Source organism: Humulus lupulus, chromosome 3 (assembly GCF_963169125.1).
Source record: "Humulus lupulus chromosome 3, drHumLupu1.1, whole genome shotgun sequence".
Taxonomy (NCBI): Eukaryota; Viridiplantae; Streptophyta; class Magnoliopsida; order Rosales; family Cannabaceae; genus Humulus; species Humulus lupulus.
In genome coordinates this window covers 69426428-69452372 of record NC_084795.1, presented here as the reverse complement: position 1 = coordinate 69452372, position 25945 = coordinate 69426428, and the positions used below count along the sequence as shown (strand labels likewise).

At 39.6% G+C, this 25945-nt stretch overlaps 1 long non-coding RNA gene across 1 annotated transcript; it reads right to left on the bottom strand.

Annotated features, from left to right (window-relative positions):
* Nucleotides 1-3825: 3825 nt before the first annotated feature.
* On the bottom strand, nt 3826-4448 carry LOC133822800 (uncharacterized). Its single transcript, XR_009888037.1, has 2 exons — nt 4183-4448; nt 3826-4043 (listed from the first exon to the last, which is right to left on the bottom strand). It is a non-coding gene; the product is annotated as an uncharacterized LOC133822800 (long non-coding RNA).
* Nucleotides 4449-25945: the final 21497 nt, after the last annotated feature.

Genomic DNA, 25945 nt, shown 5'->3' with positions numbered 1-25945 from the left:
AGGGAAATAGAGGTTCCGAGAGTGCGGGATTGGTCCCGGGAAGTGGTTTTGGGTTGGTTAGTATTAAAAGTGTTATATGTGTGTTGTGACTAGGATTTCGAGGAGGCTCGTGCTTGAGGACCGTGCTTGTGGCCTTGGTGCATCGGAAAGCTCGGGAAGCAGGTAAGAAAACTATAACACCCGTAGGATGGGGCATGGGCCCATAGTGTGATTGCAGGGCACGACCCTATATTGCATGTTGCATGATGAAATGATTGCAGGGCACGACCCTATAGTGCATTACATGTTAGGGTGCAGATTTAAATGAATTTATATTTGTTTGAATGCTGTTTGATTTATGCTATATATGATTATAGTGAAATGAACGGCTATGGCCGAGGGCGGCAAGGCCGAGAACGGCAGCGGGGCCGGAAGTAACACCTAGCACATGGGATGCTATGGTCAGGGTAGGACCCAGGGGATACGGGTGGTATCCCTACGGTGAAGACCGAGACCCCAGGCTTCGGTAAGGCTTCGGGGGCGGCATGGCCGTGTTTGCTTAGTCTAATGATTGACTTGTTTATATGTGGATTATCTGTTATGATAAACTGTATAGATTGCATATGTTATGTACTGCATGAGTTTTCTTGCTGGGCTTCGGCTCACGGGTGCTCTGTTTTGCAGGTAAGGGCAATGTCTGAGTCAACCAACCATGAGTACGGAGAGCGTGAAGCGACGCGTACATGTTTGGCCTGCCCGACTGCTTTGGTTGGGGGTTTATTTGAAAATGGCTGTAATAATCTATGATTTTATGATTTCTCAACTGTAACCTTATTTCAAGATGTAATTAGTTTTCAAACCTTAATTTGGGATCCCAAATGTTTAATAATAGAAGTTTTAATGAAACGACGCATTTTCAAAGATTACAGCCTTAACTTTTAATTAGTCACACTTTTGTTTCAAAACCTCGGTTAGCGAGTTCATTGCACACTGTTTTGTCTTAAAAACTCACTTAGTAACGGCTCTAAGGAAGTAGGGCGTTACATGGGTGGTGCGTCTTATGTCATTGACATTAAGATCCATCGAGATAGATTCAAAGGTATCTTAGGCCTATCTCAAGAAACCTACATTAACAAAGTTTTAGAGAGATTTCAGATGAAAGATTGTTCATCAAGTTTTGCTTCTATTGTTAAGGGTGATAAATTAAATTTGAGTCAGCGTCCAAAGAATGATTTTGAAAAGGAAGAAATGAAGAACATCCCATATGCTTCTGGTGTTGGAAGCTTAATGTATGCTCAGGTGTGCACAAGACCCAACATTGCATTTGCTGTCAGAATGTTAGGAAGATTTCAGAGTAACCTGGGATTAGACCACTGGAAAGCTGCAAAGAAAGTTATGAGGTACCTTTAGGGTATTAAGGATTACAAACTCATGTTCAGACGAATCGACAACCTGGAAGTAGTTGGCTACTCAGATTCAGACTTTGCTGGTTGTACTGATTCACGTAAATCAACCTCTGGTTACATGTTTATGTTTGCTGGTGGAGCTGTGTCATGGAGAAGTAACAAACAGACCTTGACTGCTACTTCTACTATGGAAGGGAGTTCATTTCATGTTTTGAGGCTACATCGCATGGTGTATGACTAAAGAGTTTCATATCAGGTCTTAGAGTTGTAGATTCCATATCTAGGCCATTGAGAATGTTTTGTGACTATTCAGCTGTTGTATTCATGGCTAAGAACAACAAAAGTGGTAGTCGAAGAAAGCACATCGATATAAAGTATTTAGCCGTGGGAGAACATGTTAAAGAAAATAAAGTGGTCATTCAACACATTAGCACTAAATTGATGATTGTTGATACTTTGCGAAAGGCTTGCCACCTCATAAATTCAAGGATAATGTAGTAAGCATGAGACTTGGTTCCCTTATGTAAATTGTACAAACTGAAGTTATTATCAATGAAACTCTTATTTTGATATTTTCTCATATTTATGTGCATTTTAATTTTATTTGATAAAAATTTATCTTCGTAAGACCTGAATAAACATAGGGTTTATTCGTTAAGAACATAGCCACATAAAGTACATTGTTATATAATAAATATATTACAATACATGAAAGATAATACTCGTCATAAAAAGAGGATCTATCGCCATGATTCATGTGTTTGTTATTTAATAAGGATAATCGTTGGGATTAAGTGATACATTAAATGCTGACTAAGTGGGAGAATGTTAGAATATTTTTTTATTTACACGATATATATAAAACAAATCAGTTAGAATTAATTGATTTAATATATATCAAGGTCACAAAAATATTCAATATTAAATGTTCAACATTTAATTGTTACCCAATTTTAATTTTCTAATTAAATTGAGGGAATATCTCAATTAAATTGAGACAATATCTCAACCTCTGTAACCGTTATAATATCATTCTTAGCTCAAGTTTATGAAGTTTTGGCTATTATTTTTTTTTTTTTTTGCTATTATTGGTTGTTAAGTACTTGATGTATTCCTGTCCTCGGAGTCATATATAATATATACATATATATATATATATATAAAAGAATCAATAAATCAAGAGAAAATTAGACTCTAACCACTGTATGTTATTCTTAAAATAGTTTACTTATTCCACAAGGAAGAGAGTAATGTATGGACAGTGACTAAACGACAGCCCTGCTAAGTAGACATACTACTACTAAAGCTACTCGTACTCATGCAGAATTATTTTGCAAAAAAGGCTTCTAGACTTCTACACGAGCAAACCATGCATCACTTTTTTTTTTTTTTGAGAACAACCATGCATTACTTTAATTATATTCTTTTTTAACTCATAGTAAGAAATCGCACACTTCATTAATAGTCCATCAAACTTTAACAATCGATTCTAAGTACAACTTAATTTCAAGTCAAGAACTATTACAATTTGAGAGGAGAAATACTACTAGGATTACGACTAGGATTGAGATTCCATCTTAAAATCAATTAGTGTTAAGTGCAGTAATTTTTTCCTTTATAAATATATTGTTGTTCTTATATATTTTCCATGTGAGCCATTTTTCACATTTAATATGTCCCCTGAAAGTGTGGACCTTATGAATGATATTAGATACAACAGGACCGAACGTAAATATTTGATAGAATGTCACAAGGCCGACTTAAGAAATTTGTGGGAGTATAGGACATCACAAGGCGGGTCGAGAAATTTGTGGGTATAAACGCCATCCGAAACATGCCATAGAATCCAACAAAAATCGACATACATTGGAAATGTCCCAAACCGAGGTCAAGAGTGGAGCGTAGCGGAAGTCGAAACTGCTCTTGATACCATATTACAATTTGAGGGAAGAAAAACCACTAGGACTAGGATTGTGGTTCCATCTTAAAACCAATTGATGTTAAGTGGAGTGACACTTTCCTTTATAAGGATATTGTTGTTCCAATATATTTTCATGTCTGATTTTTTTCACATTAAATAAGAATTTTGTCAAAAAAAAAAAAAAAAAATTCAAACCAACCATAAATTTTGGCATAAATATATATATTTTTAATTCATTACATGTTACAACAATGAAATGATGTATACTTTAACCCTCAATTTGGGCTTAAGAGCACAAGCCCCAACTACCCACCTAATATGTAAGTGATTGGCTAGGCATATACATTGATACAACTAGACATAGACATATTTTGTCTAGTTTGCGGTTGAGTCAATCATAAATTGGCCATTAATATGGCTTAAAGTTGTATACAAGTTGTGATAATTAATCATAATAGAATGTGTTTCTTCTCATTTCATTATTGTTTTCTCTTAATGCCACTAAAATAAACACTAGACTTTATGATTTTAGATCACATATGTAGTTTTTATTTTATTATAGGCAAAGCCTAACAGAGATACATGGATTTAAAATTTAAAACCAAGTACTACAAACATCGATAAAACATTAAGAGAACCACTAGAGTAGTGTAGCATCTCCAAACGTAATATTAATGTATGGACTCCTTTTCTCCTACTTAATTCTTGGCTGCAGACTTGTTTCCCGTGCTTGATGCCTAACAAACCAAACAAAAAGGAACATTAAATTCTAGCCGTAAGAGTTAAAAAAAAACTTATTTTAAAGTCTCCTAATTCATATAGAAATACTTAAGCTGTGTTTGGTAGCTAAATAATATATTGTACTGATCTTATCACCTTCTTCTTAGTCTCTCGAGGTTTGACAACCTCGACCTTCTTAGGACCTGATTTGGAGGCAGGAGCTTTCATTGAGGTATTAGGGGCTTTTATTGAGGAATTAGGGGCTTTGGTGGTATTTTTCTCAATCTTGGATGAGGCCATTTTTACTTACTGCTCTTTTTACTCAAAAGATATAGTATGGTTTTGTTTTAACGTTGTTCGCCTTATAGTATTAGGCGCAGCACTTGAAAACCATTTTATAGCTGAATTTAGAAGTGTAATTTAGAATTAGAATAATCATTTACATCAAATGGTTTATAGAGGATGTGATGGAGAATGGAATAAGCTTGAAATAGTGGACTTCTATTCACAGATGCTTTTGTATCGGATGCTTAATTATAATAATGTGGTATAAATTGGTGTCATTTTTATTTGATGCCTATTCTAGTTGCAACTGTAGATATTTTTCCAAGATAAATATCTAATGACAAGTACATCTATCTATCTTTATACCTAAATTTTCTAGAACTACCCCCATAAGATCTTTCCTCTGCTGCTACTTTAAGAGCCTCATAATTTCATATTTCATACAATCTAAACCATAACCAAATAGTCCTACACTTGTCATATAATACTTGTTTGGAATTTGTGGATAAATGTGAAGGATCACATTTTACTAATTTAAAATTAATCTCTGAAAGACCTTTTTTTTTCTAGTCTTTGTCCCTTTTTCTGTATTTAGGTCCTGTTGACGTCGTTTTTCGTCAACTTAATTATGAAAAACACTTTACAATAATGTAGAAAAAATAGAAGAATTCAGAGGTATTTTACGTAGTTCAGCAATTCAAATCTGCCTAGTCCACGAGTCACTGTTATTATCACTACTCTCTCAAAGCTTTGAATGGAAGCAATTTGACAGAGTATTCTCTAGTACAATTTGTGCATGAATAAAAATGAATCAGACCAGACTATTTATAGACCTGGTTGTAAGAATATCTTCCCTCAATTCAGAAAAGTTACAATCAAACATTCAATTACAAAATATTTGCATTAATAATATTAATTAAATGCGCTAATTAAGTAATATCCCATGATAATAGGGATTTAATATGTAGCTTTAACAAATCCCTAAGAAATAGGGATTTCCTAACAGTTATTCTGTGTGGTAAGCGCGTCATTGAGCTCGAACGTCGTGTTGACGCGCTTTCGAGACTATCTAAGCTTCGAGCTCAGCCTTCTAGTTGTTGCCCCCTCCCTATTTATGAATTTGGTCGAGCTCATTCTTTGGAGATGGTTGGTATCTTCGAGTCTGTAACCCATGCTCGAACTCTGATAACTGATTTGGAATCGTGTGTCAAATTATGCAAGTGTACTGTTAACACTTATTATTTTCGAGCTCACTCTTTTTGAGCCTATATTTCGAGGCTATTTATTTAATCTCAAAATTTGGGTGTAACATTTTGCCCTCTCAAAAGTGTTGGTTCGAATCCTTTCAGAATGAAAATTTTGAACTTCATTTTCGAAAAACGTGCCCACCTACCACACTTAAGTGTGGATACGTGTCACTAGGGGATTGCTTACTGAGAGTACTCGAGTACCCTTTTACATGCGCATGTCCTTTCCCATTCTCTTTTTGCCGCCAACATTTTGAAATCAAATGTGATCCCTTAGATCACTTTTCATCCCTGATCAAGGGATCAGATCTATTCGACCTTTACTATTCCTCTTGCCTATATATACTCCCTTCTTCCCATTTCCTTCACTTTTTCGTTTTAGTTTTCAAAAAACAAAATACGCACTAGAGGAAAACACGAACCAGAGCTTTTCTTTGCATGTTCTCCAAACCGAAGAAGCAACGCAATCCCCCCACCTTCGGATCAGTGGGATCGTTTTTGCCTCCTCTTCTTCAGCCGACGATCTCCTCGTTCCCACAATCCACAATGTGTAAGTTCTCTGATCTTTACCATCAATCATTTTTTTATATATACATTTCTTCTTTGTACATAAGAAAACTCTTCTGGTTCCTACCATATTCTTGAAATCTCATTTGCAATAGATAGTTTTTGATTGTGTAGACTTGCATTGATCAGAAACATTCTTTAGGCAAGAAATTTCAGTAAAAATATATAAAAATGGAACCTTTTTAGGTTATGGGGTGCTAAGTTATAGGTTTTGTGTAGCTAAAGAAAAAGGGTTCTGGATTTGGGTTTTAACGCATGTATCACGATAATATCTCCTTTTTGGGTAACTGCCCACTTTTTTTCTAGAAATTCAGGATACTCTTAAACTGACAGTAACCGCCCCACTCTCGCGTGGGTACACTCTTGATGCCCTGAACTTTATAATAGTTCGGTGTTGGCATTTGAGTTAATCTCGTCCTTTCGAGCCTTCAGGCTCGATTAAGGCAATCTCGTTATCTCGAGGTTGCAAACTCGAGTTATTGAGATCTTAATCTTTTCCACCTTCTTTTTTATAATGGGCCCTCACCTTTTTCTTTCTTTTTAGATGTCGCAGTCTTCAGAGAATCGGTGGGGGTCCGAGCTTTCTATCCCTTACTACCCACCATCTCCTCGACTTGAATCATCGTTTACACGAAACCAACGGCTAATCCGCGAGCACAAGGAACAGCTCGAACAAGAGGACATCCGAGCCCATTTTCGACGTCAGATCGATGAGGTCGAAGAGGGAAAAAGAAGGAAGCTTCGAGTTGCTGTGCATCCCGATCCGGACCCCGAGATCCGGCCAATTCCACTAGAGCCTAAGCTTAAAGTCATCGTAGCCTACTCCCCCATCACACTATCATTCAGCCTCATGGAAGGTTCATCAAATCAACCGTCCACATACACAGCCCCCAAATCTCTTTCCATCGCAGCCTCGTATCACTCCTTCTTCGAGGTCGAACATTACCAAAGTTTCATCACCTCGACCAGGCAGATTTCAAAGTTATTATCCTGCCATGGGTTAAAGCTATTTGGCAAGTTGATGTGTCGACCCTCCAGCTCCAACAAGAGGAGCTGCTTCACTCCTGGCGAAGACAGTCCTGAGAGGAAGGTTAAGCTCACGGCTTGGAGTCGTGAGCACATGCGAGCTGGGGCCTTATTGCCCCAAAGGGACTATTTTCGAAGCTTCATGGACTATGCTGGCATCGCCCCGTTCTAGCTCCAGAACAATTCGTATAGAGTCTTGACCTCTCTGAGATCGTTGTACCACAAGATGAAGTGGGACTGGCCTTTGGCACAGGAGATTCTATACCTATTTTGCCTCAAGATCAACCCCTCTCGAGCTCATGGTAAAGACGGGTTTTACTATTTGTCGAGCTACCCAAAAGGAGAGACGGTTGTTTGAGGATATCCCCAACCATCCTCTAAACTTCAAGACCATCTTCTTCTGGACAGACAGTCTCGCTCCCTCCCATTTCTACTCGTTCCAACGAATTCGTAAGTATTCTGTCATGGTTCTTTGATCCCTTCTTTTATTTCGAGCTCGAAATGCTCATCCAATATTTTCTTGTAGCCAATTATCATCGTCCACAGCCTACAGAGGCAATGAAGGAACATAGGGAAGCAATCCTTAAGATCCCTTACCGTCGGTGATCCTTCAACTACCTTCTTCATGAGGACAAGCTTGGGCTTTGTGGCCTTCTTGGTGAGGGCGAGTCTATAAACGACCCGGGAATCCGCAAGTATGTGAGGTGGGAAAAATTTCCAGTGCCAATGACCAAGCTTCCCACCAGAGGTAAACATGTGGGTTTGAGCTCACACGACCTTGTACTTCGGCCCATCGAACCTTCATGCTCGGGTAACGAAACATAAGATGAGGCTTCAATGAGCTTGTTTGAAGGAGGTAAACTTGTGCTCGACCTATCCAAATGGTCTCCTACTTTGCTTAGACAGGAACCCAATACCATAGTCTTATTTGGCAATCCCAAGAACAATTTCATGGTCTGGTCAGGGGTAGACCTTAAGGTACATAGGTTTGATAGCTAGTTGGGGAAATACCAAACGATGTACAATCTAAACAAAGTTTGGGAGTAGCCATCCAATATGGGACCAAAGAAAATAGGGACCTTTCGAGGATGTCCCCTACTTTTAGGGAGGGGACTCCAATAGCCTCGTTAGAAGATAGGGGAATTTCATGGTCCCCTAGCTCAAGCTCAAATGAGTCCTCAAGTTAGGTTCCTAATACTTATTTGTTTTCAATATTATACTTGTGTAGTTTTTCTTTACTCAACATAATCAATCTTCTTTTTTCTTTTTTAGGCGAGATGGATTCCGACCTGGACAACATCCTGGGGATGTCGCCTTCGAAGGCCATGAGGGTTGATAAGGACCCTCTCTTGGAGACCTCGAAAGTTGCCTCCAACGAGCCCACGCCCCAGACTCCTGACGTTACGAAGGTGGCTGAGGACGTCACTCTCGTGACCTTGAAGGCAATCACAAACGAGCTCCAACTACCATGCCATCTCCTCAAGGAAAGAAGACTCCTCCTCCACCTCCTCCCCGCCTAGTCCCCACTGGGGACAAAGGCAAAAAGGTCATAGACCCTTCAGCCCCGAAAGCCATGGGCGCCCCAACTTTGACTATGGTCTGAAAGTACTGTGATGCATCACATATGTGCGAGTACTATTATATTATTTCATATAATATAATATTAGATTAAATAATGTGACAAAATGTGATTTGTCACACCTTGTAACATATTATTGAGAGTCACAAAATTGGACACATGTGTGTGCCTAAATGTGACATATTTTGGAGTTACAAAATCAGTTACAAATTTGTAACTCCCAAATATTACCCAATAATGTGTATATTATATGTTACACATTTGAGATTGGATTTCATAAATCCATATGAGAAATGACTGATAGAGATGTGATTTTAACTCCCATATTGTGTATGGAAGTTACAAAATCAAGTGGGAATAAATTGAAACGTTTTGGAAAAAAACTAAAAAATTGGTTGCTGAAAATGACCAAGGGCTGCGGCGCTTGAACAAGAGCCGTGGCCCTAGTGGCTGACAGCTTCATACAAATTCGGTTTTTATCTAATTTTGAACGTTTCCAACAGCCAAGTAACTCCCAAATCTCTATTTTAATTCCATAAAACATCCAATTAATCATTGGTAACAGCCATGGGGTTGGTGGAATTTGAAATTCAAAGGGTGTCTCAAAACTCTATAAATAGGATCCTAATGCTCACTTGTAAGACACACTATTTTTCATCCACAAAGCACTTGGCTGAAAAATACACCTTGAGGCTTGATTATTTCACAGAGCTATTTCCTTGAGAGATCCCTTAGTGCTTAGAGAATAGGGGAAAATAAGCTTTTGGACAAAGGTTTTAAACCTTGTTCAAGTTGGTGATCCCCACTACTCTACACTTTGGTAGTGTGAGAGTTTGTTTGTGTTTTTCATTCTTTTGTTCCTCTTGTTCTTCTTATTTACTTGTATTATTATAGTATTGAGTTTGTAATCTTCTTCTCCTACATCTTTCTAGTTACTTGTATTTTGAGCAATTGAGTTGTAATATTTATTTAATCAATTACCTTGTCTATTGTATTTTTGCATAGAGTTGTATATTGGTTTTCCATATTTCCATTGAGCAATAAAATATATTCTCTAACAATCAAAAGCTTATTTTCCTTTTCAATGGAAGGAGAAACCATGGAGATCATATGAGGATCCAACTTTGAAAAGATGGTAAGATAAGGTAATGCCCTTCTTTGGTTTTCTTAGAAGATCTAATGGTTTTCATATAGTGATAGAAATAAGAAGAAGAAAAGTTTATAAATGAGATTCATTGTTTTCTAATCTCCTTTGTTTTTTAGTGGTTATATTAGAAGATAATATAATATCTTGAGTTTTTGTTATATGTGATGAACATGTAAATAATCTAGTAGATTATTGGGTAGTATGCTAGCATGTCATAGAACTTATTTTGTGTTAATGGGAAATTATTAGAATGACAACTATGAGTTTTATATGACATGTATAAATATATTGATTTTGTGAATCAATTGAAATGTGAAATCATATGTGTATGATATTATTAATTCATGTTTTCATATTAATAAAGAGCCATATTAGTATGATATAAGTCATATATATTGACAACAATGTGAAATTATATTGAAATATAATCATGCAAACATTTGTGAGATGTTAATATGTTTATCCTATATTATTGCAATGTGATGAGTTACCATTTATTTGGTAAATAAAAGGAATTATTGAGAAATGAAATTTCCCATTTAAGTGTTTACCATCTCACTTTATGAGATAAGAAAAGATGAACCTAAGGGGGTTACATCTTTTGATAAGTGTCTTGCCATTGCAAGAAAAATGAATCAAAGTGGATTCAAAAATTGTGGGATGACATATTGACTCAATAGACTTATAGTCTAGAGTGTGGTCAAATAAAATATATTTGAGAATTATTTAGTGACAATAATTCTTAAATATTCAATGAGGAGACATTTTTCAAAATTGGAGAAGCAATTTTTAATCTTTACATCAATGGTGAATAAAAGATAACTTTATTCATTTTGGTTAAAGATGGAGATATGTTTAAATTAATCTCAATGAGGAGATAATTTTAAACAAAAAACATAAGAAATTAAAGTGTTTAAATAAATCAATGAGGGTTTATTTTCTTTGATTTAAAGTGTTTAAAAAATTGACATTTTCATTTTGATTTTGATGAGGAAATCAATGGATGTCAAATTGTTGTTTTTAAAAGAGACTCTTAAGAAATCCACAAAAGTTTTTTAAGTGATTTTGAGATTATTTAGACAACTAAAAGTAAAAGTTGCTTTGAAAGAAATGCGCCTTGCTTTAGCAAGTAAATAAATCAAGATAAACATTGAGGTTTTATCTTGAGAGTTTATCATGTGGCATAGAGGACTCATGATGAACTTTGAGAATCATAGGTCTAGATTTATCTTGGAGGATAAAGGACTTAATAGAACTGAAGAGATTTCTATTTTAAAGTGATATTTTATTATCATTATGTGAGATATGTGGGGGTGATGCTCCAAAGTTAATCAATTTATTTTGTTGTTAATCAATTGATTAATTTGGTCATCCTATCAAATAGATGATTGGAATTCCACATTCTAAATCACATTGGCTATATGTGTATAGAATGAACAAATCTAGACATGCTTGGTGTCTAAAGTTGTTGTTTTGTAATATGTTGATTCACGAAGGAATCAATTTAAAACATAAATGAGAATTCTAGAAACAAAATAGGTTTCTAGAATTAATATTCAAGGAAAATGTTTATCTTGGATATAAAACAAAAAAAAAATAGTGGGAGTGTTGACTATGGTCAAAATCACTAGTTTAAAGGGGTAACTATTTTAATCAAACTATGGCTAGCAACAAAGTTTGAATAAAATAAAGAGAGTGTTTAAAGTATGCATACATGAGAAAAGAAATAATTCAAATGGAATCATTTCTACATCTCAAGGGGTGGGACTTAGACTCCCTAAAGAGATTCACGGTTGATGGTAACCTATCTTAATACTAGTCACCAAACTAGTATTAGGTTCAATAGGTAATAACAAGTCAATTAAGTGAATAGTAGTAGTTGTAACGACCCAAATTCGCTAATAAGGCTTAAGGGCCTTGATTAGTGTGCCGAGAGGGCATAACTGGGATTAGAATGAATGCTATTGATTTAAATGCATAAATATATGATTAATTGTGTGTTTATGATAATTGATGATATTATATGATGATGTGATATAAATGTTTGAGATATATGCGAGAACCACATTATGATGTGGATAATTCTGCAGCCGGCGACTCGAGGCGATCCTAGGGCTAGATAGCGGGAAAAGTCACAACGGGGTATTATAATTGACTTTGGACAAGTCAGGGGTATTTTAGGTATCAGGTAATGATTTAGACTATCGGGTGATGAAAATAAATAATTGGAGATATATTTGAGGTTAGGATGTCTAGGCGGGATTATTGGGGGATTTTACCGTTTTGGCCTCGGGGACGTTTCCGGCACCCCGAGCTTTGGGATTAGTCTAATAATCTAAGGATATACTTGGAAGACTTAGAAAATACTAGACAGAAAAGTATAAACCGACCCTATCTCTCCTTCTCTCTCTTTTCTCTCTTAGCAAAAGAAAAACTACTGAAATTTGAGAGGGAACTGTTGGAATTGAGCTGTGTCTTTGGGAATTGAAGGGAATAATCTGGAGGATTAGCTCAGGAACTGATCAAGGTCTAAGCTAGTGCTAAGGTAAGTTTTGAATTTTTGTTTTTGGGGTTAGGAACTTAAAGAAATGGCTGAGTTTTAAATGGTTATGGTTTTGACATTCAAGGTGGAAATTGAGGCTTGGGACTTTGAAGATAGGTCAGGGGACTCTTGGAGAAACGATTCTACAGCTGAGGTAAAATTTAATTTAAAGTTTGATGGTGGAATTTGAGAGTTTTCATGGCTGGTTTTGAGTTCTGTGGGTTTGAAATTTCAGAAATTAGAATTGGGATTTTAGTGAGTCTTAGGCTGGATTTCTGGTTGGGTTGCGTTGTTTTAATCATTCTAATGTTGTTATTATTAATTGGTTTTGAGTTGGGGGCTTTGGGATAGCTTAAGGTGAGGTTTAGAGATTGAAAATGGTGGTTTTTTCTGGGTTCGAAGGGTCGGGTCGTGGCATGGTTCTTGGTGAGCCGCGACCCTTCGAGGTTGTTGCATGCTGAGGAAGGAGGGCGGGCCGCAGCATGGTCCAAGCAATGCCGCGGCCCTTACCTATTTTTATGCCTTGGATGGCTCTGTTTGGGGGCCATGCCGCGGCATGGGTGGCCTATGCCGCGGCGCTTAAGGGATTTTGGGATTTTAAGATTTTAGGCTTGGGAATTTAACCTAGGGTGCTCGGGGTTGAGTCTTTTACCATATTTGGTGAAGTTCAATGTTCCGAGTACTAGAAATTGGTTTGGAAACTCATTTAAGGTTGTTAATGGTGTCTTTCCTCATGGTTGTGACTAGGTGTTTAGCTAGGGCTCGAGGATCGGATCGCGCTCAAGGAGTATCGCCCGTAACTAATTCATCTGAAAACTAAAGGTAAGAAAACTGCACCTAGTTGAACATATGTGGTGGGACTAAGGGCTCCCTATTGTAAAAGCTTGAAAAGATGGTATTATGCCATGCGAGCCATTTAGTGAACCAACGGCCTAAGGGTGCCAAGGGTCTCACTAGCGCACAGGGCGCGACTCGGCCACTGGTAGCTGAGGACAGCTTATTATGCACTGAGCTTGGTTTAAGCGGGCCAGAGTCAGTGGGTTAAACAGAGGGTGCGGCCTAAGTCGTCGGCCCTGAATATTATGTGATATGAACAGTATGTGTGATTGAATATGTCTTGCATTGGATTGTACATGCTGATTATCTGTTGTGGATTGTCTTATAGGTATACATGCTTACTGAGCTATTCGTCTGCTATTATTGTTTGAATTATCTGTGATGTTTTCTTGCTGGGCCTTGGCTCACGGGTGCTACGTGATGTAGGTAAAGGCAAGGGCAAGTTAGATCAGCCCTGACTGGAGAGCTCGGCGAGCAGAATGTACATAGCCAGGTGCTCGGCCGCCACGGTTGAGGTCTAGGCAAGGACATGGAACCTAAAGACTGTCTGTTTTGCCTTAGTATGGCTAGTGGATATTCATGTACTTTTGGGAGTCTGTAAACTTATTTTAACTTTGTTTTGTATGGGATCCCTTGTTTACTACAGTTTAAATATATGAAATGAGTCTTTTGAGACCAAAACCTTTTTAACCATAGATCTTACATGTTTAGTGACACGTTTTCAAATTAATGACTTGTTTAGCGAGTCCTGCACCTTTATAAGTACACAGTGTAACGGTCTTGGCTATCCAGGGCATTACAGTAGTACTCAAATTTTTTCCCATCTGAGATATGAGTACTAGTATGTTACCAAAATGAGGGTTAAAACCGAAAGGTTTTTTAATAGAACTCAGTCTTGAAAAGACAAGTATTTAGGGTAACAAAATACTGTAAGAGTTCTACCTATATAGACCTAGGGGTGGTGCCGCCCCTCATGAGAATTGGGAGTCATTCTCAAGAAAAGTCTATGAATGGAATGTGCACATGGCCATTAACGGTGCAAACGCGAGACATTGAGGTCTCAAGTGAACATAGCAAATGTGTGTGTGTTATCACCGGTTTGTTAAAAGTGATTATTTAGTCTAGTGTGGGAATGTTATATTATTTCATATAATATAATATTAGATTAAATAATGTGAAAAAATGTGATTTGTCACACCTTGTAACATATTATTGAGAGTCATAAAATTGGACACATGTGTGTGCCTAAATGTGACATATTTTGGAGTTAAAAATCAATTACAAATTTGTAACTCCCAAATATTACCCAATAATGTGTATATTATATGTTACACATTTGAGATTGGATTTCATAAATCCATATGAGAAATGACTGATAGAGAAGTGATTTTAACTCCCATATTGTGTATGGAAGTTACAAAATCAAGTGGGAATAAATTGAAACGTTTTGGAAAAAAACTAAAAAACTGGTTGCTGAAAATGACCAAGGGCTGCGGCGCTTGAACAAGAGCCGTGGCCCTAGTGGCTGACAGCTTCATACAAATTCGGTTTTTATCTAATTTTGAACGTTTCCAACAGCCAAGTAACTCCCAAATCTCTATTTTAATTCCATAAAACATCCAATTAATCATTGGTAACAGCCATGGGGTTGGTGGAATTTGAAATTCAAAGGGTGTCTCAAAACTCTATAAATAGGAGCCTAATGCTCACTTGTAAGACACACCATTTTTCATCCACAAAGCACTTGGCTAAAAAATACACCTTGAGGCTTGATTATTCCAGAGAGCTATTTCCTTGAGAGATCCCTTAGTGCTTAGAGAATAGGGGGAAATAAGCTTTTGGACAAAGGCTTTAAACCTTGTTCAAGTTGGTGATCCCCACTACTTTACACTTTGGAAGTGTGAGAGTTTGTTTGTGTTTTTCATTCTTTTGTTCCTCTTGTTCTTCTTATTTACTTGTATTATTATAGTATTGAGTTTGTAATCTTCTTCTCCTACATCTTTCTAGTTACTTGTATTTTGAGCAATTGAGTTGTAATATTTATTTAATCAATTACCTTGTCTATTGTATTTTTGCACAGAGCTGTATATTGGTTTTCCATATTTCCATTGAGCAATAAAATATATTCTCCAACAAGTATCCCCTAGCAAACGTGGCTGGGATGCTAATGTGTGGTGATTTCAGAGGGGAGATAACACCACGGTTCTCTTCGACCAGATTATGGAGCTCGGGGTTTCCGTAAGTCTGCTTTACTTGACTTTTATTTTCATGGTTATTTGTTATTCCTCTAAATGTTACATTTTTGTCTTCCAGACTGTAATGCCCTAGTTAGCCAAGACCGTTACACCATGTATTCTAAATAGTGCTTAACTCTCTAAATGAGTCATTAGGCCTTAAACATGCATCTAAATGTGATTAATGGTCCAGGGTTAAAAATTTCGGTTAAAAGGTGTTGACCCTCAAATTGGACAACAACACAAAGTCAGATAAACAATAGAAAATGAGATGAAAACAAGAAGAGAAATTAAATGGAAAGCAAACGACATAAATGATTTATAGTGGTTCGGCCCCAATTGGATGGTAATGACCTACATCCACTTGGTGTTCTTATTGATATTAAATCCCAACGCTATGATCAATGAACTAGGGTTCACGAGTTTCACAAGCCTTCAGAAGATTACAACTTCGGTGACAGTCAAAATATATTCTTCTCTCAGGATACCGAGATCAAAAGTTCCAAAAAAGGGTCCCCTCCCTTGAGCCATTTGAGTCTCATTTATAGGCTCAAGAAGGTTATATGGGCCGATGGGCCTTAATTACAATTAATATTTGTGTATCATGGTAATAAAAGAAAATATAATTAATGCAAATATTACAAGATTGCATATCCGAAAGGAAGTAAATGAAAGTATGCGACCAGACTAGTCGCACCTAAGCGTGAGGCTTGATAAATCAATAACTCTCTGGTCAATGGTCGAACAAGATTCATTCTCTTAAAGTTGCTACGTGCCTGCCACGTGTAGGTAGATCCTTCCACGTCATCAGGAGCCATTTTTTGGGTAAACATTTGCCCCCAAGTTTATTTTACTGCGACCAGCATAAAGTAAACTTAGACAACCAACCTTTCGTATGCCTTGTCAAATCTATCAGAGCCGTCCATGCCTTCTCGAAAAAGGCAACCAATCATATCATTGCAGTTCCCCAAAAATGGTCTGACAGCTATTACACTTACCCAAGCCTTGGAAAGTTACCCCTTATGATTACCTAGGTAACTGCTCCTCGGTCAATATAAATAACCCTCCAAAATAACTTTTTACTCTTTACATTTCACTTTCTCCTTAAAAAAACCGAAGAACAAGGCGTAGAAAACCCAGAAACTCAGACGATCTTGATGATCCGTGAAGCTTCTGCCCAGCCACTTGACTTAGCGTCTCAGATATTTGCTCAAATCTTTATCCAAGTAAATTTCTCAATTTTTTTAGTCGTCGAGATGCCATGCAATATCTATTCTATATCTGTTTCATATTTTGAGTTCTTGAATGTTCTTCAAATAAAATATTTTGGGGTAAATGGGTACGTAAGTCTAAGCATAATAGTATAAGGGAATAACACTACATGAGGCTTAGGAATCGGTTTGGGGGTTAGGATTATTAATTTAGGGCGTAAAATTGAAGTAAAAATTCAATTTTCGAAAAAACTTGGGTTTTCCCTCCCCAACTCAGAGTCGAAAAGTTTTTTCAGAAAAACCTTTCACTTCTGCTTTTTAATCCATTTTCCAAACGGTTTGCATAGAATTTAGTGTTTTTGTTAGAATGTTGTTGGTCGTATAAAAGCTTAACTTTTATAAACAAGCAACGTTATTCCAACTTTTACACTTTCTTGGTCTTTTGGCTGTAGATTCTCATCTCCCCTTCTCTGCTTGCAGATTTTCATGCACGATTCATGAGGAGGTGAGAGGCCGATCGACGACGACTTGTTCGCCTAATTGCTCGAAGATCTGGAACAACCGTCGTTGCTTATCCCGGAGATACCTTTTTCTCATACCCCTTCTAATAGACCTTCAACCAGTCCATTGAACATGGGTTGCGTAAAATCCACTACTTAAAAGAAAAGGAAAACAACCTCTCCTCCTGCCAAACAGCTTGATCCTCAGGCTGGAAATCCTTCGACCAACCCTTCACCCGAAGACAGATCCCAGCCAGGAATCCAAACAAAAGTCCTCCTTCGAGACGTCCTTCGACTAGAGATCGAATGGTACGTGGTGCCTCTTGGCAACATCACAGCTAGGATGTTAAAGAATTATCTCAAGAATACGGACTTCCTGGGATAACCCTAATTAAGCCCACCATCGACCAGCGGGCAAACCTGCCTGGGGGCGCCTACAATTCCTGGTCGAGATATCATATCGAGGCAGGGGCAACCTTGCCTCTTCATCCGTTTTTCTAAGGGGTGGCCAACTACTTTGAGGTCGCTCCCTTTCAAATAACCCCAAATGGGTATAGAGTGCTTTCTGCTCTCTATATCCTGTATAATCATAAGAAGTGGCCGGTCCCGACACCACATGAGATCAACTATCTGTTTGATCTCTAGTCCAACCCCAATCACAACAACACAGTGTTCTTCCATTTTTACCACCAGGAGTCTGCTCGCACCTTCCTAAGTAAGATCACCCACAAGTCCAACGTGGGAAAGTACTTCTAGGAGTACTTTTTAACTCTAGATCTGGTCGCCAACAATATGGCCTTTGCTGAAGGAGGTAAATTCTTCATTTACAAGTCGTTTAATTTCCTTTATCTTTTCTGCACATTCCTTAGAATTTTAGTGCCATTCAGGTCCATGGCACTGACCAGCTCCTACTCCAGAGATGGAGATACGAGCATCATCTTTGGCCAGCATGACCGATATAGAAAAAAGCATCAAAGAGATGGTCACAGAGGCCAATCTGAGGCTGGTCGGACTTTTGGCTCCTCACTAGGATGTGAGGGAAACAACTGCGGGTTGTGCTACTAGTGGAGAAGCTCCCGAGAAGCACCACGATGTGTCACAACCTCTGAGGAGGAGGGCAATGGGGGTGACCATCAGGGAACCCTCTAGCGCCCCGCGAGCAGCTGCTGCTCCGGCTCCACCAAGAAAGGGCAAGCAGAAAGCTTCTGAGCATCCCGAGCCCATTCTAGAGTCTTCGGATGAGAACGGTACTGACTTCTCACTCTTAGACAGTTTGTCCATTCCCTGTCATTTATTTGATGGGGACGGCAATTTTACATACACGCCTAATTTAAATTCAGACTTCTTCAAGCCAGAGAGTGAGTGTAGCAGTAGTACTGTAAATAATGTAGCGACCAGTAGTTGTAACTCGGGTACTTTGCTTATAATTTCTTTGATCTCATTTCCTTGACTTAGTAAGAACCTCTAAGTATATCGCCTGACTGTTCGTATGTTTCTTTGCTTGCAGACATGCCTACCGAGAGAGCCTTTGACTTGTATACCAATCCAACGAGCACGAAGAAATCTAGCAGACGCCAACCTGGGGAGGGCTGCAGTGACCCTTCTGCAAAGAGGGCTCGAATGGGAGATCCTCTTGCACCAACTCCCACCAAAGAGATGACCCCTCCCCCAACTCCTATCAATCAAAATCCACCAGCTCCAGTCAAACAGACTCCTCCTGCAGCCCCTGTTGACATCACTCCTCCGGTTTCCACTGACCAAACTCCTTCTGGTCATCAAGAAAAAGCTCCAAGAGAAGCTCTAACAAACGTGGTCCTTAACTCAGCCAAAGATAGGTTGACTAAGCTAACAAGGCACCGACGTAGCCTAGAGGCCATCCACGAGACTGACTCTATGGAGGTCGATCAGATCTTCAACCGCGCGCTGAACAAAGTTCTTTGTGTGAGTCTCCGTTCTTATTATGCTTTACCAATTTACCTTGTCAATTTATTCTCACTAACAGCTTCATCTTTTTCTAGTCGCAGGGAGTTCTCACCATGAGCTCCGGTTGGCGGTGCTCGAGGACACTGACTGCTTAGTTCGAACAGAGACTCAGTGATCAGCTGAGCATGGCTGAGGCCAACACATGTCAAGTAACTCAAGGAGGTTGAGGCAAATCATACTGAAGCGTTGCAAATAGCTGAGGCCAAACTCGCCTCTCTCGAAGAGGAGCTGAAGAAAAAGGAAGCATCAATTACCAAGATTACCGCTTTCAAGGAGAAGTATAAGGAGGTCTCGCTGATCAACTATTGGGAAGCCAAAAACTCCAAACGGAGCTGGAGATAAGCCGCAAGGAGACTGCTGATCTGGAGGAGGCGAACGCTCACAACCTCGAGAAATATGAGGGGGCGGCATTTCAATGTTTCTACATGTTCTGGAAATGTAACCCCAATGCTGACTTTTCCTATCTACCAGATCATATAAATGAGGCCGAGCTGGCGAGGTGCGCTGCTCTCTTAGAGGAAGAGAAGGCTCAAGGGTCTCCCGAGATATCTCTAGCAACAGGCATTGGGGGTGCCAATGAAGATGTCGGGGTCACAGTCAATCAACAACCACAAGAGCCACAGCATGATCCTCCAGCCGCTTCATAACTTTACTTGTTTTTCTTTAATTTTAACTTGTAGTTTAAGACACATGAACTATAGTTTGTGATGTTGAAACAATTTATATTTTTATTGCTGCACGGGCAACTTTCTTTTTAATAGACAATTACATCCGAGCAGTAACTGCTCGCGGTGTAAAGGGTTTCCTTTCTGATATTATAATATTTCCATTTTATTATAACATCTGTTCGTATGACCGAACTTAGCATAGTATTTTGGTTTGATTTAATAAAACTAATTTTTTTTTTAAAAATACTCTAAGTATTGTAGCATGCTTTCACTTATTTTGCTCATGTGTTTACATATACTTATTGATATGCTTTGCCTGCAAGATGCCTTGTATGCCCCCTAAGGGATTGAGGAGCTTTAGGTCCTCGGTCACTTGCCTTGACCTAGACTTGTTCGAACATTTTTGCTCGTAATAGAGATATATAAAAAATGATTATATAACAAAACAACACACGTGATGAGAAAATATTTGTTATAAATACAATAATTGGCAAGATTGACTGGCTGCGCACAGTCCCTTTTATTTCTCGTAATAAATGGACAATTGTGTCTGTACGAGTGATCAAAAATATGATCTTAAACTTATAAGTGATCAGTCACAAGATTGGCTAACCCTTGTTCATAAACTTGTAAAAAGTAAAATTAATACAAGTTAATTCTTTAAGAAGAATTGTTTACTGATAGTACTTGCGCAGGTGTTCTCCATTCCATTTAAGCGAGCAAGTTTATAAATGCCTGGATAGAGGACTTCTTCAATTTGGTATGGTCCTTCCCAGTTAGGTCCAAGTACTCTGGTACCTTGATCGCGGGTATTAAGGAAAACTCTTCTAAGTACCAGATCTCCCACATTAAATTTTCATTCACGTACTTTAGAGTTGAAATACCGGGTGAATTTTTGCTGGTAAGCTGCTACTCGGAGTTGGGCTTGCTCGCGCCTTTCATCGACCAAATCCAAAGATTCCATCAATAATTGGCTATTAATGTCTTGATCATATGCCATCTGTCGATGTGATGGTGGATCTAATTCAACAGGCAACATAGCCTCATATCCATAAGCCAAGGAAAATGGAGTATGACCTGTTGCTGTTCGATGCGACGTTCCATACGACTAGAGGACTTCAGAAAACTGTTTTGGCCATGCCCCTTTTGCTTCTTAGTGTTTTATTGACAGCCTCGACTTGTCCATTTGCCTGCGGATGAGCTACTGAAGAAAAGCTTTTGATAATTCCATGTCGTTCGCAAAAATCCGTGAACAGATCACTATCAAACTGAGTGCCATTGTCTGAGAAATTTTTTATTGGTAATCCATAGCGACACACTATGTTCTTGATTACAAAATCCAGCACTTTCTTGGTCGTTATGGTTGCAAGTGGCTAAGCTTCGGCCCATTTCGTGAAGTAATCAACAGCCACCACAATGTATTTGACGCCGCCCTTTCCTGTGGGCAAAGACCCAATTAAGTCTATTCCCCATACTGCGAATGGCCACGGACTTTGTATCTGCTTTAGTTCGTTAGGGGATGTTCATGGTATCTTGGAGAATCTCTGACACTTGTCGCATTTTCGAACAAAATCCATAGAATCTTCATTCATTGTTTGCCAGAAGTATCCTTGCCTTAAGATCTTTTTGATAAACTCTGCCCCCCATCGTGTTCCCCACAGAAACCTTCATGGACTTCTCGCATTAATTATCTGGCCTTTTCTTTTGAAACGCATCTTAGGAGTGGCATTGAGTACCCCCTTTGGTATAGAATTCCATCGACCAGAATAAACCAAGAAGCCTGCCTCTGGAGGGTCCTTGCTTTGTTTCTGTCTGTCGGCAATACTCCACGCGCCAAGTACTCAGTGAGAGGTACCATCCATGTATCCGCTACCTAAATTACCAGAGAGGTTTCTTCTGTTCTAATGCTTGGTGCGGACAGCCATTCAACAGACACTATATTCAGTGTGTCTGCATCCTTTGCACTCGCTAACTTGGCCAAGGCATCAACGTTTGAGTTCTCGTCGTGAGGTACTTGTTGTAGAGTATATCTTTCAAACTGTTCCAACAAATCCTTTGCTTTGTTCAAGTAAGCAACCATCTTTAGTCCCCGGGCTTGATACTCTCCAGTAATCTGATTAACCACCAACTGGGAGTCACTATAGATTTCAAGTGACTTTATGTTCATGTCCCTGGCTAATCGTAAACCTGTGAGCAACGCTTCATACTCAACCTCGTTGTTGGACCCTGTTAAGTCGAATCTGATCGCGCAGTGGAATCGATGTACTTCAGGTGTTACCAAGTTCACTCCGCCACCAGCATGATGTTTATTATAAGAACCATCTGTAAAAAACTTCCAAGAGGGAGTTTGGCTTTGAGGTTTAGCCTCTTCTGTCTATTCATAGTCTGGAAGTCCAGTGAGCTCTACGACGAAGTTGGCCAGGGCTTGCCCTTTTACTGCTGGTCGTGGTAGGTAAGAAATTTCAAACTGCCCAAGTTCAACCGCCCATTTCAATAATCAACCAGCGACTTCTGGCTTCTATAGAACTTACCGTAGGGGCTGGTCGGTCAGTACTGTGATGGGATGAGCTTGAAAGTATGGCCGCAGCTTTCTGGAGGCTAAGATCAAGCACTAGGCTAATTTTTCAATGGGTGGATACCGCAGTTCTGCTCCTATTAGCCTTTTGCTTACATAATATACGACGTTTTGCACATTTTCCTCCTCTCTTACCAAGACAGCACTAGCAGCATATTCTGTGACCGCCAAATAGATGAACAAAGTTTCTTTTTCAATCGGTTTAGATCAAATCGGTGGTTGCGACATATGAGACTTCAGTGCCTGGAAAGCCTGCTCGCACTCTTCCATCCACTCGAATTTCTTATTGCCCCTAAGTAGATTAAAAAATGGGACACATTTGTCTATGGATTTGGAGAAAAATCTACATAGAGCGGCGATTCTCCCGGTCAAACTTTGGACATATTTTATCTTTGTTGGAGATTTCATATCGACCAGGGCCTTTATTTTTTTGGGATTAGCTTCAATTCCTCATGAGTTCACTATAAATCCCAAAAATTTCCCTGATCCAACTCTGAAGGAACACTTGAGGGGATTCAGCTTCATCTGATATTTGTTCAAGACGTTGAAGCACTCTTGCAGGTCCCCTACATGTTCTTCTGCCTTTTTCGACTTAACCAGCATGTCATCAACATATACTTCCATGTTTGTATCAATCAACTCTTTAAACATGTGATTGACTAGTCACTAGTAAGTCGCACCAGCGTTTTTCAAACCAAAGGGCATTACTTTGTAACAGTAAAGCCCTGTATTGGTCTGAAAGCTAGTGTGATCCTCGTCAGGTGGGTGCATAATGATATGATTGTACCTAGAGTATGCATCCATAAATGATAGGATCTCGTGCCCTGAAGTGGCATCGATCAGCTGGTCGATCCTTGGGAGAGGGAAACAATCTTTCAAGCAGGCTTTATTAAGATTTGTGAAATCCGCGCAGGTTCTCCACTTGCCATTCGGCTTGGGTACTAGTACGGGATTAGAGACCCATGATGGATAAAATGATACCCTGATGAATCTGTTCTCCTTTAGCTTCTCGACTTCTTCCTTTAGAGCCTTCGATCTTTCTTTGTCGAGCAGCCTTATTTTCTGTTACACTGGTGGAAAGCTTTTTTCTATGTTCAGGACATGGTTGATAACCGCTGGGTCAATTCCAACCTTGTCTTTATGCGACCAGGCAAAGACTTTTTGGTTTTTCTTTAAAAATTCCACCAGCTTTTGCTTTGTTGTTGTCTCTAAGTTTTTTACCGACTTTCACAACCGTGGTCGGAGCTTTCTCATCGAGTTAGACCTCTTCGAGGTCCTTGATCGGTCCTACTTCTTCCTCAAAATCCCCAAAGAGAGGATCCAAATCCCTATCCTCACTTTGGGAAACACCCTATTTGGTGACGTGCTCACTTGATTGGGCTTGCATTTCATTGGCCAACTGCAACTCTTTCCTGGCGTCCTCCCTCGATCCACCTCTCCTTGCCTTAGATATCGAGGAATTATAGCATTCCCTCGCTTCTCGCTGGTTTCCCAATACGCATCCTACCCATGCGTCAGTTGGGAATTTCATGGCAAGGTGCCAAACTGAGATTATAGCTCACAGATTGACCAGAATAGGCCTTCCAATTACAACATTGTACGCGAAAGGACAATCAACTACTATAAAAGTAGTGAGTAATGTCTTGTTCGCGAGCATAGTTCCTGCTGTAACTGGAAGCCTTATAGATCCTATTGGCGCGAGCCCTTCGCCAGAAAAACTATAAATGGTTTGGTTGCATGGCTCTAGGTCCTTCGTGGATAATTTCATTCTCTCTAGTGAAGACTTGTATAAGATATTTACTAAGCTCCCTGTGTCAACTAACACCCTCTTGACCATCATGTTGGCTATCTAGACGTCCACAACCAGGGGGTTTGAGTGAGGAAATCGGACATGCTGAGCATCAATCTCGGAGAAAGTTATTAGTTCTTCCACAGTTCGAGCCTTCTTGGGAGTTTGCTCCTCCACATTTAGCATCTCAATGTTCTGGTCGTGGCGTAAGGTCCAAGCGTATCATTCCCTCACCTTCCCACTATCTTCTGCAAGGTGTGGGCCGCCACAGATGGTTAGCAACATACCTGCCACAGGAGCTGGCTGTAAAGGTGGTGAGCGTTGGCATACAGATGCTTGCTCATTGCCTCCTTGAGCCTCTCGTTGAGAACCTCCAGTGGCTCGTACATATCTCCTCAGGTGTCCCTGTCTAATATGGAACTCAATCTCGTCTTTCAGCTGGTTACACTCATTAGTATCATGACCGTAGTCGTTGTAGAAATGACAAAACTTTGTTGTATCTCTCTTGCAGATATCTTTCCTTATTGGCGCTGGTCGCTTGTAAGGGACATTGGTTCTGGTCGCCTGGTACAACTCTGCTCTGCTCTCGACAAGGGCCGTGTAATTGGTGAACCTTGGCTCATACCTGTTGCCCTTAGGGCGCTTATTTTCGGACGTCGATGGTTCAGCATTTGCCCTTTTTCCACTATTTTTACTGTTCCCGTTTCCATTGAGTTTATCTGACCCATTGGAAGCTTTAGTGGGATATTCTTTTGGTCCCTTGTCTTTTGCCGGTGACTTCCCCTCGTTGGCAATTGCATCTTCGAGCTTAATGTATCGATCTACTCGATCAAGAAACTCTTGGGCACTCTTCACCCCATTCTTTCTTAAGCTGTTCCAAAGGGGAGAATGGCGCCTTACTCCAGTAGTAAGGGCCATCATTTTCCCTTCACCGCCAACCGTTTTAGCCCCAACAGCTGCTCGCATGAAATGCTTGACATATTCCTTTAAGGATTCTCCCTCTTTCTGACGTATCTCGATCAGCTGGTTGGCTCCAGTTGGGTGCACACGATCAGCGTAGAATTGCCCATAAAATTCCCTCACGAACATTTCCCATGATACGATGCTAGCAGGAGGGAATTTAAAAATCCACTCCTGAGCAGTATCAGATAGGGTGGCTGGAAAGATTCTACAGCGAGCATCATTTTACACCTTCTGGATGTCCATTTGTATCTTGAACTTATTCACGTGAGATATTGGGTCCCTGTACCCATCAAAGTTTGGCAATACTGGCATCTTGAATTTGCTAGGGGTTTTTGCCACAACTATTCTTTGTATGAATGGAGTGCCTCTTCTCCGATCATACTCGATGTGGGATGTCCGACTCCCTACCAACTGCTAGACAGCCTGGTTTAATGCATCGATCTGGGCCTGTACGACATCTGGGATCGCTGGGGCGACTGGTGCTAGAGGGGCATACTCATCGTGCCTTTCATGCCTGTCGTTGAGCACATCCCTTAAGTCATCATCTCTACGCCTTTGCTCACTAACGCCCAACCGATCAAAGACGTTAGGCTAGCTAGGTTGCCCCCCAGTGTTCTGGCTTGTGGGCCTATTCTCTTTTGGTGGGGGATTTCTTTCTCCACCTCTTTCTTTTTTCCCTCAACCAGCATTCCTTCTATTGGAGTCAGCTTCATTATAGTCATGGCCGTCCGTGAACTGCGACCGACTATGGCGCGACCGGCTGGTC